Here is a 14182-nt window from a genome sequence, read left to right as displayed (position 1 = left end):
ACCCAGCAGCTTAGACAGCTTAGACTTAGACAAATACAGGTACCCACAGACAAACACTGGAAGGAGGTCGGGGGCCCCTGTGGAACAGTTAGGGGGAAAATGAAAAGCCCACAAAGAGATGGCAACCCCATGGAAAAATCAGAGTAACCTGGACCCCTGGGAGCTCCCAGAGACTGAGCCACCAAACAGAGAACATATATACACAGGCTGGCCCGAGGCCCAGATGCATATGTAGCAGAGGGCTGCCTTGTCTACCCTCATGGAAGAGGATATGCCTAATCCTGCAGAGACTTGGTACACCAGGGTCGGGGGATAGGAAAGGGAGCTACCCTCTCAGAGACAAACGGGAGACTGGGATGAGGGGTAACATTTTAGATGTAAATAAATAAATGAATGAATGAATCAGAATTTAGGGTAGCAAATAGAAGTCTACAGATAGTAGAGAGGCCTAGAGCTGAGAGGAACAGAATGACATATTCCCAAAACAAAGCCACCAGGACTGGGGTTTGGAGGATAGATTGGGGGGAGGCTGGAGATATTTTTCCCCAAGGCAGTCAGAATGAGAAATGAGCTTCTATCTGAGTGATTAGAAGTGGGAATGAACTATGGTTCATAAGTAACTTAAATGTTCCCCATTTTAAAATATGAATAGATTGGGAAAAAACTAAGAAATTGCAATATATAGGAGTTTGAAATACTCTATGAAACCTTAATATTAATAATTCATTTGAAGAAAAATACATTCCTGTGAGGTTTGTGGCTGAAGACATTTGACTTGAATGTGCAAAAATGTTTGCCTCCACACTTACTTTATGAAATGAATTAAGATATTCGTCTTTAGTACAAATAATCACCTTTGTAATGTGTACATTAACAGAAGATAAGGAAGGTACTTGGCTGTCCCCAGAGGAGACTGCACTTGCTTCTTACTAGCATTTGGTCTGGCTATTTCGCTGTTGTCTAAAGTGGCCTTTGGGGCTCAGCCCATCCTGGAATAAACAGAGTAAAGCAGTTTTCTCATTTCCTCCTGACTCCACTGTACATAAGATGCCAGCCTCTACAAACAAGAGTGTTGAGGACTCATTAAGCTTTCACAGTGCTCTGAACATAACAGAAAAAAGGACTCTGCTATCAGGTCTTCTTACCTCAACGTTTTGAGCAGTATATAAATTTGAGGCGTAACAGTAAAAGAAAAATTAGAAAAAAAAAACAAGAAAATGTAAGGAAAATTGGCTTGCAAAAGAAATTGGTTAATCAACAGACACCCAGCTAACTGGCACTCCCCTTTCTCTTGTGGTTAAAAATAGGCGTTTCAGAGAAATGGGCTCTGACTGGGAAATGAAACTGAGTGTCTCTGTTCAATAACAGGATGGCAGTTGACCTAAAAAATAGGAGGAAATTATTAGCTGAAGTTTGGGGGGGGTTGAAGAAGCTGAACCTACATTAATCTTTCGACAAGGCTGACTGATTATAACCTAACTATTATGGAGAGTTGGAATACTGAATGTCTCTCAAGTTGCTTTTGGCTGAGTTAGTCCCTAAACACTCATTTGTGTCCACTTCTGTACTTGACCGAACAACCTTGTAACTATTAGGTAACTATTTCAGAAAATGCAAGCAAACCCCTAACTTCTACCAGCTAAGAAGTTTTCAATGCCGTCAAATAGAGTCTATGCCTCAAAGCAGAGATTGCCTCACTCATGGGGTTTTTTTTTTGGCCATGAGTTAAAAAGGTCAGGAGAAGTTAAAAATGTAGACTCAGCCACCCAAGTGGAGCTCGTGAGACTGGAGGATAAGGAGTAGGCTTAGGATAGTGCTTAAGGAAACTAGGGTAAAGGTTGTTAAGTGCATCTAGTCAGCTGTAAGACACAGCATACATCAAGAAATGTGGGAGGTTCTAGGAAGAGGGCTGTGTAGTAGACATGCCCTGCAATGAATTTGAAGGGGCTGAGGCTAAGGGGATGCCTGAGAAAACCTCATACATGAAGCAGAGCAGTGGGAAGAAGAGCTGGTCAGACAGTTTGACTTCACACATTATTTTAGATAAGTGTTGTTTGAGAACAGGGTTGGTGTATTCTACTTTTCTTGAGGACCGGGGTATGTAGAGATATGAAAAGAATACTTAGTGCCTAAGGTGGGAGTGAGAAATTGAGTTATCTTAGAAATAATATCAAGTCTGCTGTCAGATTGTAGATAGCTGGAAGAAAACCAAAATTAAAGGATATAAGATAGGATGTGAGCAAACTCTTTCTTGTGCTCTCTCATAACTGGTAGAGAATGCTAATATTCAACCAGGCAATATGTCTACCAATGAGAGAAGATAGCAGAGTCACTAGAAGGAAATTTTCAGTCCTATCATGGGAAATGATCTCAGGCCTGGTGGGTAAGAAAGAGAAGTTGTTTGAGAGCCCCTTGGATGACAGCTCGAGGGTGATGTGGAGAGCCTGTAGCAAGGATGGGGGAGGAGAAAGAGAGCAAGGTGAGAGATCTCACATGGAACTTACCACATAATGTGCAAGTAGGAGCCTGTTCTTGAGCAGAAAAGAAAACACAGTAGTTAAGAAAATATACCCTGAGTCTTTGAAAATGGTTTCTTTTTTCTAGTTGAGAATCCTGGGATGAGGTTAATTAGGTTAACATGAGACAAGGAATAGGACATGTTCATTAGTAGAGGAGGACACTGACTATGGCTGTATATTGCAAGGATAGGAGGCAGAGGGTGATGCTTCCAGGTCAGCAATAACATCAGCTCCAGTGCTGCCTGCTGTCTGCTCAGAAATGTCCTGGTGGCCTCTGCAGTAGATGACAAAGGCACCTTATAAGAGCTTATAGGTTAACTTGCTTTTAATTATATGAGTCTGCTCTGAGGTGAGAGAGCCTCACTTTTACCAAATTAAGTCATGAGAGCAGAAAGTGTGGTATGCATATTCATGGTCAGTGTGGGCATTACCCTTTTGGTTTTAGACTGGTGGAACGTCAGTGAATTCTTCCTGCTGTGAATTCCTGTGTAGGTTTCTAAGATGGTGGTTTCTGTGACAATGGCATAGCCTTCAGCTAGATAGGGTTCTTTCTTTAGGGTCTAGAATCTCTAAAGCAGAAGAGGACAGAGGGACCTCTGAATCATAAAAGTTGGGCAGGTTGTGAGGGGCCTAGAGGGCCACCATGAATATCTTGGTAAAGAATTTTAACTAAGACCCCAAATTTTGGGGTCCAAATACAAACTTAACTCATTAATTCCAAAAAGGAGAGAAGATTGCATTTGGTCTGGGAACAGGGGAAATATATCCTGCTTTATATTTTCACAGCTTTGATATATTTGAATAGAGAGGTGGAGTAAGGCTATGAGAAGTTCATGGTGAAGCTATCTGATCCTTACAAGAGGGATGCCTGATATGATAGTTAATCTTAGACACTTGACTAGATCTGGAATCACCTAAAATGTAAGCTACAGAGCACACATGTGTGGGACTCTCTTGGTCAGATTATTTGAAATTTGAAGGTCCACCCAAAACATGGTCACCACAACACAGATAAAAGAGAGATAGAAAAATGGAAATTTACTTTTTGCCTCTTTATCTTCATGTTTGTGGGCAAGTTCATTTATTCTGCTGTCGCCATTCTACAATTTCCTCACTGATGTTAGAACAAGCTTCTTCAAGCACACAGCATAAACTTAAGACTCTAGGTGTCATCTAAGCCTTCAGTACCAGATTGGGACTGTATATATATATATATATCATTGTAGAGGGAGCAAGTACCCAATTCTTGGCCACTCTGGTATGAGATAGCCATTTTTGAACTATCCAAATAATGTCATATAAGCTAATACAACAAATCCCCGTTCAATAAATACTCATGCTATATGATCTGTTCCTGACTAATACAGCTGATAATACTGATCAGCCAGGAAATTAAAGACAATAGAGTCCTGTAGAGATGGCTCATGGAGGAGCTTCAGAAGAGGTCCTCTGCATATTAGAGGAAAGTGCTAGAAGAAGATTGAGGATAAGCATGTGAAAGGCGAGGGCCTGGCCAAAGAAATAAGGTCCACCTCAAAATCTCTTTGGAAGTGTAACCTGTCTGCCAGAAATGAAGACATTATAAAGAGATTCTTCTGTCTCAATCTTACTATCAGTCTGCTGAAACAATTCAGTCTGTTCACCAAAGAAATGGGAATTTCCACCAGCACACTCGGGCCAGGGGTAAGAAGGGAATGTCAGGCAGAAGAAGAACTTGTATCTTTGAGATTTCTCTCAGATGAAACAAGTTGTCAGGCCACTCTGGAGATGAAGCCTAGATAATGATGAGTCAACGACAGGCAAAACTATACCTTGGCGAAACTACTCGCAGGTGCTGCTACTTTCCTGAAGCCTGGCTCTGGACAGACTTGCCCACAGCTAGTTTTGGGTTCCCTTTCCCATCAATACAGACTTGCATTTCTTACAGCCCATTTCTAAAACCTCTTTAATATAACTCCATCATGGAAACTGCATATATTTATTTTGTGTTGTGTGATATGCGATATGAGAGTTAAGGTTTAGTAATTAAAATTGAGATAAAAAGAACCTGCATTTGCCACTGTCAGGTTCACAAAATAGATGAAATTATCAGGGAAACTACATCCAATAAAATTGGGGAACCTTGTGAATTTCTGTTGTTCAATAAATTCTGATCCTGTAAAGGACACAAATGTGTTTGCTCTGTTTCTGGAATGGTGTGCTCATGATGAGGGACTTGCAGCCAGAAGCAGTGGCTGCCTTCCAGAGAAAGGTTTATAAGTTGTCAAGTGTTATATTAAGTCAGTATTCTTTAGAGGAGCAGAAACAATAAACTGAATGTGTATTAAAGGGTGGTTTACATGATAGTCTGGCTATCCAGTAATGGCTGTCTCAGATCAGAGAGGCTAAGAAGATGGTAAGTTGGTCAGTCCATAAGGGTCAACAGGCCAAATACGTTGCTAGAGGCCTAGAGGCCTTCTAGCCTTGTCAGTTTATATTAGGAGCTTGAAGTATCTGGTTCTAATACAGCAAAGTAATGCCACAGTGAGAGCAACAGAAGAGCCAAACTTCCAAGAGGAGTGAAGGCAGGCAGGCAAAAGCCAAACTTTCCTTCTCCCATATCCTCTTCTCTGGGCTGCCTCAGAAGTTTGTTGCCCATATCTAGGGTAGGACTTTCCAGTTCAAACATCTGGTTAAGATAGTCCCTCAGTAATGTGCCCAGTCTCATGTGACCATACAGGAGAGGCTGGAGCTGAGACAACGGTAGGCTTTGGACCACATCTTGGCCAGACTGCTTAGTTATGGATTTCTTCCTTGTATTGAAAACTTTCTCTGTCAGGACCACAAACATAATCATTAGGGACGATGGGCAGTCTCTGAATCTTCATGCTTCTTCCCAATGTGGTCACATTAAATAAACCCCTTTTCTGCCTTTTGCTATTAATTTGGCTCTTTTCGTGGTCTTATCAAGGACAAGTACCAGAATGTGTCTTGTTAGAGTACAAACTGTTATTACAATCCTGTTAACACCATTGCTGAGGCTGTCTGCTATAGTTATAATTTTTTTTAATTATTGGATATTTTTCTTTATTTACATTTCAAATGTTATTGACTTTCTCGGTTTACCTCCTTCCCAGAAACACCCTATTACATCTCCTTCCCCCTGCTTCTATGAGGGTGTTCCTCCACCCACCCACCCAGTCCTACCTCCCCACCCTAAATTCCCCTTCACTGGGGCATCTATCCAGCCTTCATAGGACAGAGGACCTCTCCTCCCACTGATGCCTGACAAGGCCATCCCCTGCTACATATGCAGCTGGAGTCATATGAACTTCTTTGTTGATGGCTTAGTCCCTGGGAGCTCTGGGGGGTCTGGTTGGTTGATATTGTTGTTCTTCCTATGGGGTTGCAAACCCCTTCAACTCCTTCATTTCTTTCTCTAACTCCTCTATTGGGGACCCCGAGCTCAGTCCAAATGGTTGGCTGCAAACATCTGCCTCTGCATTTGTAAAGCTCTGGCAGTGCCTCTCAGGAGACAGCCATATCAGGGCTCCTTTCAGCATGCACTTCTTGGCATTCACAATAATAGTATTTGGGTTTGGTGACTGTATATGGGATGAATTCCCAGGTGGGACAGTCTCTAGGTGGCCTTTCCTTCAGTCTCTGCTCTACACTTTATCTCCATATTTGCTCCTGTGAGTATTTTGTTTTCCTTCGAAAAAGTACCAAAGCACCCATACTTTGGTCTTCCTTCTTACTGAGCTTCATGTGGTCTGTAAATTGTATCCTGGTTATTTGGAGATATTGGGTTAATATCCACTTATCAGTGAATGCATACCATGTGTGTTCTTTTGTGACTGGATTACTTTCACTCAGGATAATATTTTCTAGTTCTATCCATTTGCCTAAGAATTTCATGAATTCATCATTTTTAATAGCAGTATAGTACTCCATTGTGTAAATGTACCACATTTTCTGCATCCATTCTTCTGTTGAGGGACATCTGGCTTGTTTCCAGCTTCTGGCTATTATATAAAAGGCTGCTATGAACATAGTGGATCATGTGTCCTTGTTATATGTTGGAGCATCTTTTGGGTATATGCCCAGGAGTGGTATAGCTGGGTCCTTAGGTAGTACTAGGTCCAATTTGCAAAGAAACCACCAATCTGATTTCCAGAGTGGATGAACCAGCTTGCAATCCCACCAGCAATGGAGAAGTGTTCCTCTTCCTCTACATACTTGCCAGCATTTCCTCTTACCTGAGTTTTTTTTTTATCTTAGACTGGTGTGAGGTGGAATCTCAGAGTTGTTTTGATTTCCATTTCCCTGATGCCTAAGGATGTTGAACATTTCTTTAGGTGCTTCCCAGCCATTTGATATTGCTCAGTTGAAAACTCCTTGTTTAGCTCTGTACCCCATTTTTAATATGGTTATTTAATTCTCCAGAGTCTAACTTCTTGAGTTCTTTACAGAGACAGGCAGAACAGATCAATGGAATAAAACTGAAGACCCAGAAATGAACCCACACACATATGGTCACTTGATCTTTGACAAAGGAGCTAAAACCATCCAGTGGGGGAAAAAAAGACAGCATTTTTAACAAATGATACTGGTTCGACTGGAGGCCAGCATGTAGAAAAATGTCAATCGACGCATTCTTATCTCCTTGTAAAAAGCTCAAGTCCAAGTGGATCAGGGACCTCCACATAAAACCAGATACACTGAAACTTATAGAGGAGAAAGTGGGGAAGAGCCTTGAATACATAGGCCCAAGGGAAAAATTACCGAACAGAACACCAATGGCATATGCTCTAAGATCAAAAATCAACAAATGGGACCTCATAAAATTGCAATGCTTCTGTAAGGTAACCAGCAGATTGGGAAAAGATCTTTACCGTTCCTACATCTCATAATGGGCTAATATGCAACTTTTTTTTAAAGCTCTGATTCTGAAAGTATGGCTTCCTTCCTCTTATGCACACCCCTCCCCCACTTGGCAGCTACTAAGTTTGGCAGCTAGACTGCTCTGGGTTTTGTTTTGGTTTGTTGGGTTTCTTTTTCTGTAAAACTCACATAAATCTTCCTCAGACCATATTTAGCTACAAGAACTTACTCAAGGGACCCAAGAACGAAACTAAGCCTCAGCGAACAGGAAGGAAAAGGGAGGTGTCTGATTCTGAGGGTGATCTCAGATCCTGACCTCATAGAGCCCTATCTGAGCCTCAGCAGATGGTCAGCAGCCTGGCAGGCTTGAGGAAGTTGCATGGCCACCTCCAACTACTCTCTGAAGCAACAATCTGAAGACAGGAACTGGGCTTCAAGGACACAAGTAAGTGAAAGGAGTGAAATGGGTAGACAGATAAGTACAATAGACTTAAAAACTAGAGTAGAAAGAGAAACTATGAAAAGTAGAGACATTCATGGATTGTGGCATGCTAAAGCCACAGATAAGAATTTAACATTTCCATGTTGCTAGAACCTAAGGCTCACAGAGAAACCAGACTTTTGTCCATGCCACTTCCAAGAACTGACAACAAAACAGGAATTGAATCTTTAGCCTGTGGTGTATTCAGAAAGCTAAATGCTAAAATCTGTCTCCTCAGAGCCTTCTTTTGTTGGCTGTTTTAATTTCTCCTTTTTTGGTATGGGTCAGGGGCTTGTGAAACATGGCTTTCTTTGAAAGCGTTGAAAACATTCCCTTCTGTGATGGTCCCAGTCATGAAGATGGCATACTGGTTATAGTCAAATATTTGAGTTCATGCTCCTTGGACTCTCAGATTAGGAAAGTAGTTGACTTACTGAAGCTATAAGACTCTTAGAGCAGGGCGGTGGTGGTGCACGCCTTTAATCCCAGCACTTAGGAGGCAGAGGCAAGTGGATTTCTGAGTTCAAGGCCAGCATTGTCTACAGAATGAGTTCCAGGACAGTCAGAGCTACACCGAGAAACCCTATCTCAAAAAACCAAAAAAAAAAAAAAAAAAAAATTAAATTAAATTAAAAAAGACTCTTAGAGATATCCTATTTTTCTCTGCTCCCTTGGTAATCTGTTGACCTGAGAGCAATGGTCAAAATACTGATATTCCTTTTAGCCTCTATATCCTCATTGATTTGGGCCTCTAACTATGATTATTGAACAACCAGAGCTTCAGTTACAGCACTATTGACAAATGAATAAAATTTGGTTCTATAACATTAAGATAAAGCTTGACAAATATTTTTAAACAAGCCTTTATTCCTTTAAGACAAAGTTTCCTAATTAGAAACCATACACAGTTATTTTAATGCATAAAATCCTGCTCTTTAAGCAAGGTTTTATAAATTATAATACTTTCATATTTACTTGTATGTGAGTGTGTGTGTGTGTGTGTGTGTGTGTGTGTGTGTGTGTGTGTGTGTGTGTGTTAGGAATGTGGATGCCATATATATGTGGGGTCAGTTTATTCTAGCATTTAAGTTTTGAGAATCAGTCTTCCAGAGCCTTTACCCACTAAGTTATCTCACTGACTCAATGAACTATTTTTAAGTTTTAACTTTTATAAACCATTTTTGTGATACACATAAACTTTCAATTTTATCCGATGTCTTTATTTTTACTAAAAGAATATTTTACCTTAAAATCTACAAATTAGCTTTGTGCGGTGGCAGTATTGTAGCCAATGAGGTTTATCCGAGGCACAATTATTGCTAATTGAAAACTAAAATCTACAAACCAAATACCCTCTCATCTAAAATTATTAACTATTCTTACTAAAATATATTTTGTATTCATAACATTTTAAATCTTTTCTTTTACTTGATACTACTTAGTGGGTTGTATATTTTTGAGCCAAAAGAATTTAGAAAGCTCTTGCTTCCAAACAAGATAGCTATATTTCAAATAAATACACATGGAGCTGCGTCTGAAACTCAGGTAAAACAAGTTAGCGGTCCTGGAGTCTGCTTTCTCTCTTCACCCTGTTGTTGTCTTTCCGGTCTTAAATTAGTAAGATAAGAAACTTAGAAAGCTGTTTTGTTTTGTTTCTTTTAATGGGGGAAAACACAATCAGGTACCAAATAGTTTTTACACATAAATGACTCAACTGTTAGTTAAAATTTATCTCCGAGATATACTACATTGTGTTAGCAATACTAAATGATTCTAATACATTCTAAAGAACTGTATGAAGTAAGCTTCCCTACATTATGAATGCTACTGTTTGTGGGGTAGGATCTTCTCTAATTCCCATTATGAAAAGGAAAAATAACATTAAGATATTTTGCAAGTGTGCATGTATGTATAGTTATTTTTATGTATTACAACCTTGATGAAAATCTTACATTTATCAGTTGCATATAAGGATTATTTTTAAAACAAATGCACTATACTTAATCTAGTCAAAGGATTTATACGTATATCAGTATATATGACTACCATAAAACATGGTTTTATGTTTTTTATTAACCTTGACTGTTTTAAAAAGTAAAATTTAATTTATATAATTCTTATGAACATGTTTACAGATATTAAGATTTAAGTAGTCAATGTTTAAATTCATAGCTTAATGAAAAGTATTTAACAAATTAAAGAGTGCTAAATAAACTAAGCCTTATGTAAAATAGTTTAGATGCTACTTTGTCTTTAAAATATTTGTTTGACGGGATCAGATATTTTTAGAAATTTATGAAATAGACTTTAAAATACCACTTCCCTGGACTTATAGACATCAACAATACCTAAGTAGTAAATTTACCACATTTAGCAGTAGATGTATAGAGTCATCTGTGATTTTCCTGTTCTCATATTATTCTTTGAGTTCATTTTTTTAAAAGAAGTACATATATACAAAGATTTTTAAAATATATGTGGATGTGAATATGGACAGTTTCAGTGCCATATGCTGGCAAGGTCAAAGATTAATTCTATTTACATGGTATGTTTTGGGCCCTGTTATTTTTCATTGATTTTTAAAAGTTTTCATCAATGCTATGTGTCATTGATTGATGTACCATTTTTCTGGTTTTTCTTTTTCATTTTTTATTAGATATTTTGTTTATGTACATTTCAAATGATATCTCCTCTCCTGGATACCCCTCTAAAAAAAACAAAAACAAAAACAAAAACAAAAAACAATCCCTGTTTCCTTCCCGGCTCACCAACCCACCCTCTACTTCCTCCTGGACTTGGCATTCCCCTACACTGGGGCATACACAAAATTTAAAGGACCAAGGGCCTCTCCCCTACTGATGACCAACTAGGCCATCCTCTGCTATGCATATGCTGCTGGAGCCATTAGTCCCAACATGTGTACTCTTTGGTTGATGGTTTAGTCCCTGGAAGCTCTGAGGTTACTAGTTAGTTTATATTATTGTTTGTCCTAAGGGGCTACAAACCCTTCAGCTCCTTGGGCCAATACTCTAGCTTCTTCACTGAGGACCCTGTACTCAGTCCAATGGATGGTTGTGAGTCTCTACTTCTATATTGGCCAAGCACTGTCAGAGCCTCTCAGGTGGCAGCTATATCAGACTCCTGTCAGCCAGAACTTGCTGACATCCACAATAGTGTCTGGGTTTGACGATTGAATATGGAAAGGAATCCCAGGTGGAACAGTCTTTGGATTGTCCTTCTTTCAGTCTCTACTTCATAGTCTCTGCAACTCCTTCCATGGGTATTTTGTTACCACTTCTAAGAAGAAACGAAGCATCCACACTTTGGTCTTCCTTCTTCCTTCTCTTGTGGTTTGTGGGTTATATTTTAGATATTTGGAGCTTCTGGGCTAATATCCAGTTATCAGAGAGTACATGCCATGTGTGTTCTTTTGTGATTGGGTTACTTCACTCAGAATGATATTCTCCAGATCCATCCATTTGACTAAGAATTTCATAAATTCGTTGTTTTTAATAGCTGAGTAGTACTCCATTATATAAATGCACCACATTTTCTGTATCCATTCCTCTGTTGAGGGACGTCAGGGTTGTTTCCAGCTTCTGGCTATTATAAATAAGACTGCTATGAACATAGTGGAACAGGTGTCCTTATTACATGTTGGAGCATCTTCTGGGAATATGCACAGGAGTGGTACAGCTGGGTCCTCTGGTAGTACTATGTCCAATTTCCTGAAGAACCACCAAATTGATTTCCAGAGTGGTTGTACCAGCTTGCAATTCGACCAGCAATGTAGGAGTGTTCCTCTTTCTCCACAACCTTGCCAGCATCTACTGTGACCTGAGTTTTTTATCTTAGTCATTCTGACTGGTGTGAGGGAGAATCTCAGGGCTCTTTTAATTTGCATTTCCCTGATAGCTAAGGATGTTGAACATTTCTTTAGGTGCTTCTCAGCCATTCCAATGTTCCTCAGTTGAGAATTCTTTGTTTAGCTCTGTACGGCATTTTTTTAATAGGGTTGTTTGATTCTCTGGAGTATAACTTCTTGAGTTCTTCGTATATATTGGATATTAGCCCCTCATCAGATATAGGATTGGTAAAGAACTTTTCCCAATCTGTTGGTTACAATTTTGTCCTATTAACAGTGTCCTTTGCTTTACAGAAGCTTTATAATTTTATGAGGTCCCATTTGTCAATTCTTGACCTTAGAGCATGAGCTACAGGTGTTCTGATAAGGAAATATTCCCTTGTGACCATGTGCTCAAGGCTCTTCCCCACTTTCTTTTCTATTAGTTTCCGTGTACCTGGTTTTATGTAGAGGTCCTTGGTCCACTTGGACTTAAGCTTTGTACAAGAAGATAGGAGTGGATCTATTTGCATTCTTCTACATGCTAATTATCAGTTGAGCCAGCACCATTTGTTGAAAATGCTGTCTTTTTTCCACTGGATGGTTTTAGCTCCTTTGTCAAAGATCAAGTGACCATATGTGTGTGGGTTCATTTCTGGGTCTTCAATTCTATTCTATTGATCCACCTGCCTGTCACTGTACCAATACCATGCAGTTTTTAATCACAATTGCTTTGTAGTACAGCTTGAGGTCAGGGATGGTGATTCCACCAGAAGTTCTTTTATTGCTGAGAATAGTTTTGGCTATCCTAGGTTTTTTTGTTATTCCAGATGAATTTGCAAATTGCTCTTTCCAAGTCTGTGAAGAATTGAGTTGGAATTTTGGTGGGGATTGCATTAAATCTGTAGATTGCCTTTGACAAGATGGCCATTTTTACTATCTTAATCCTGCCAATACATGAACATGGGAGATCTTTCCATCTTCTGAGATCTTCAATTTCCTTCTTCAGAGACTTGAAATTCTTGTCAAACAGATCTTTCACTTGCTTAGTTAGAGTTACACTGAGATATTTTATATTATTTGTAACCATTGTGAAGGATGTTGTTTCTCTAATTTCTTTCTCATCCTCTTTATCCTTTGAATAGAGGAAGGCCACTGATTTGTTTGTGTTAATTTTATATCCAGCTACTTTGCTGAAGTTGTTTATCAGGTTTATAAGCTCTTTGGTTGAATTTTTGGGGTCACTTAAGTATACTATCATATCAGCAGCAAATAGTGATAATTTGACTTTTTCCTTTCAAATTTGTACCTCTTTGATTTCCTTTTCTTGTCTAATTGCTCTGGCTAGAACTTCAAGTACTATATTGAGCAGGTAGGAAGAACATGGAAAGCCTTGTCTAGTCCCTGATTTTAGTGGGATTGCTTCATGTTTCTCTCCATTTAGTCTGATGTGGCTACTGGTTTGCTTTATATTGCTTTTACTATGTTTAGTTATAGGCCTTGAATTCCTGATCTTTCTAAGACTGTTATCATGAAGGGGTGTTTGATTTTGTCAAATGCTTTCTCAGCATCTAATGAGATGAGTATATGGTTTTACTCTTTGAGTTCATTAATATAGAGGATTACATTGATGAATTTCCATATATTGAACCATCCCTGCATCCCTGGGAAGAAGCCTACTTGATTATGATGTATTATTGTTTTGATGTATTCTTGGATTCATCAAGAATTTTATTAAGTATTTTTGCATCGATATTCATAAGGGAAATTGGTCTGAAGTTTTCTTTCTTTATTAGGTCTTTTTGTGGTTTAGGTATCAGAGTAATTGTAGCTTCACAGAATGAATTGGGTAGAATACCTTCTGTTTCTATTTTGTGAAATAGTTTGAGGAGTATTGAGCCAGGCGGTGGTGGCACACGCCTTTAACGCAGCACTTGGGAGGCAGAGGCGGGTGGATTTCTGAGTTTGAGGACAGCCTGGTCTACAGAGTGAGTTCCAGGACAGACAGGGCTACACAGAGAAACCCTGCCTCGAAAAACAAAACAAACAAACAAACAAACAAAAATCAATTTTAAAAAATGTATATTTAGCCAGGTGGTGGTGGCACATGCCTTTAATCCCAGCACTTGGGAGGCAGAGGACCTCTAGTTAGTCTGGCTAAGGGTTTATCTATTTTGTTGATTTTCTCAAAGAACCAGCTCCTGGTTTGTTTGATTCTTTGTATAGTTCTATTTATTTCCATTTGATTGATTTCAGCCCTGAGTTTGATTACCTCTTGCCTTCAACTCTTCTTTGGTGAAGTTGCTTCTTTTTGTTCTAGAGCTTTCAGATGTGCTGTCAAATTGCTTATGTAATGCTCTCTCCAGTTTCTTTTTTGAGGCACTTTTATGAGTTTTCCTCCTAGGACTGCTTTCATTGTGTCCCATAAGTTTGAGTATGTTGAGGCTTCATTTTCTTTTTTTTTTTTTTTTTTTT

General features: G+C 39.1%; 1 protein-coding gene and 1 pseudogene across 1 annotated transcript in view; both read left to right on the top strand.

Moving 5' to 3' along the window:
• Positions 1 to 7616: 7616 nt before the first annotated feature.
• LOC116101334 (interferon-induced very large GTPase 1-like) overlaps positions 7617 to 14182 on the top strand; it is a 23745-nt gene continuing 17179 nt past the window's right edge. Inside the window, exon 1 of the mRNA XM_031384921.1 lies at positions 7617 to 7827. The gene's annotated coding sequence lies outside the window, so the exon portion shown is untranslated. The remainder of the gene's footprint in view (positions 7828 to 14182) is intronic.
• On the top strand, positions 9126 to 9251 carry LOC116104156 (annotated as a pseudogene).

This window comes from Mastomys coucha, unplaced genomic scaffold (assembly GCF_008632895.1).
Source record: "Mastomys coucha isolate ucsf_1 unplaced genomic scaffold, UCSF_Mcou_1 pScaffold21, whole genome shotgun sequence".
NCBI classification, from domain to species: Eukaryota; Metazoa; Chordata; class Mammalia; order Rodentia; family Muridae; genus Mastomys; species Mastomys coucha.
The sequence above is the reverse complement of the archived record's forward strand: the minus strand, read 5'-3'. Positions and strand labels throughout refer to the sequence as shown.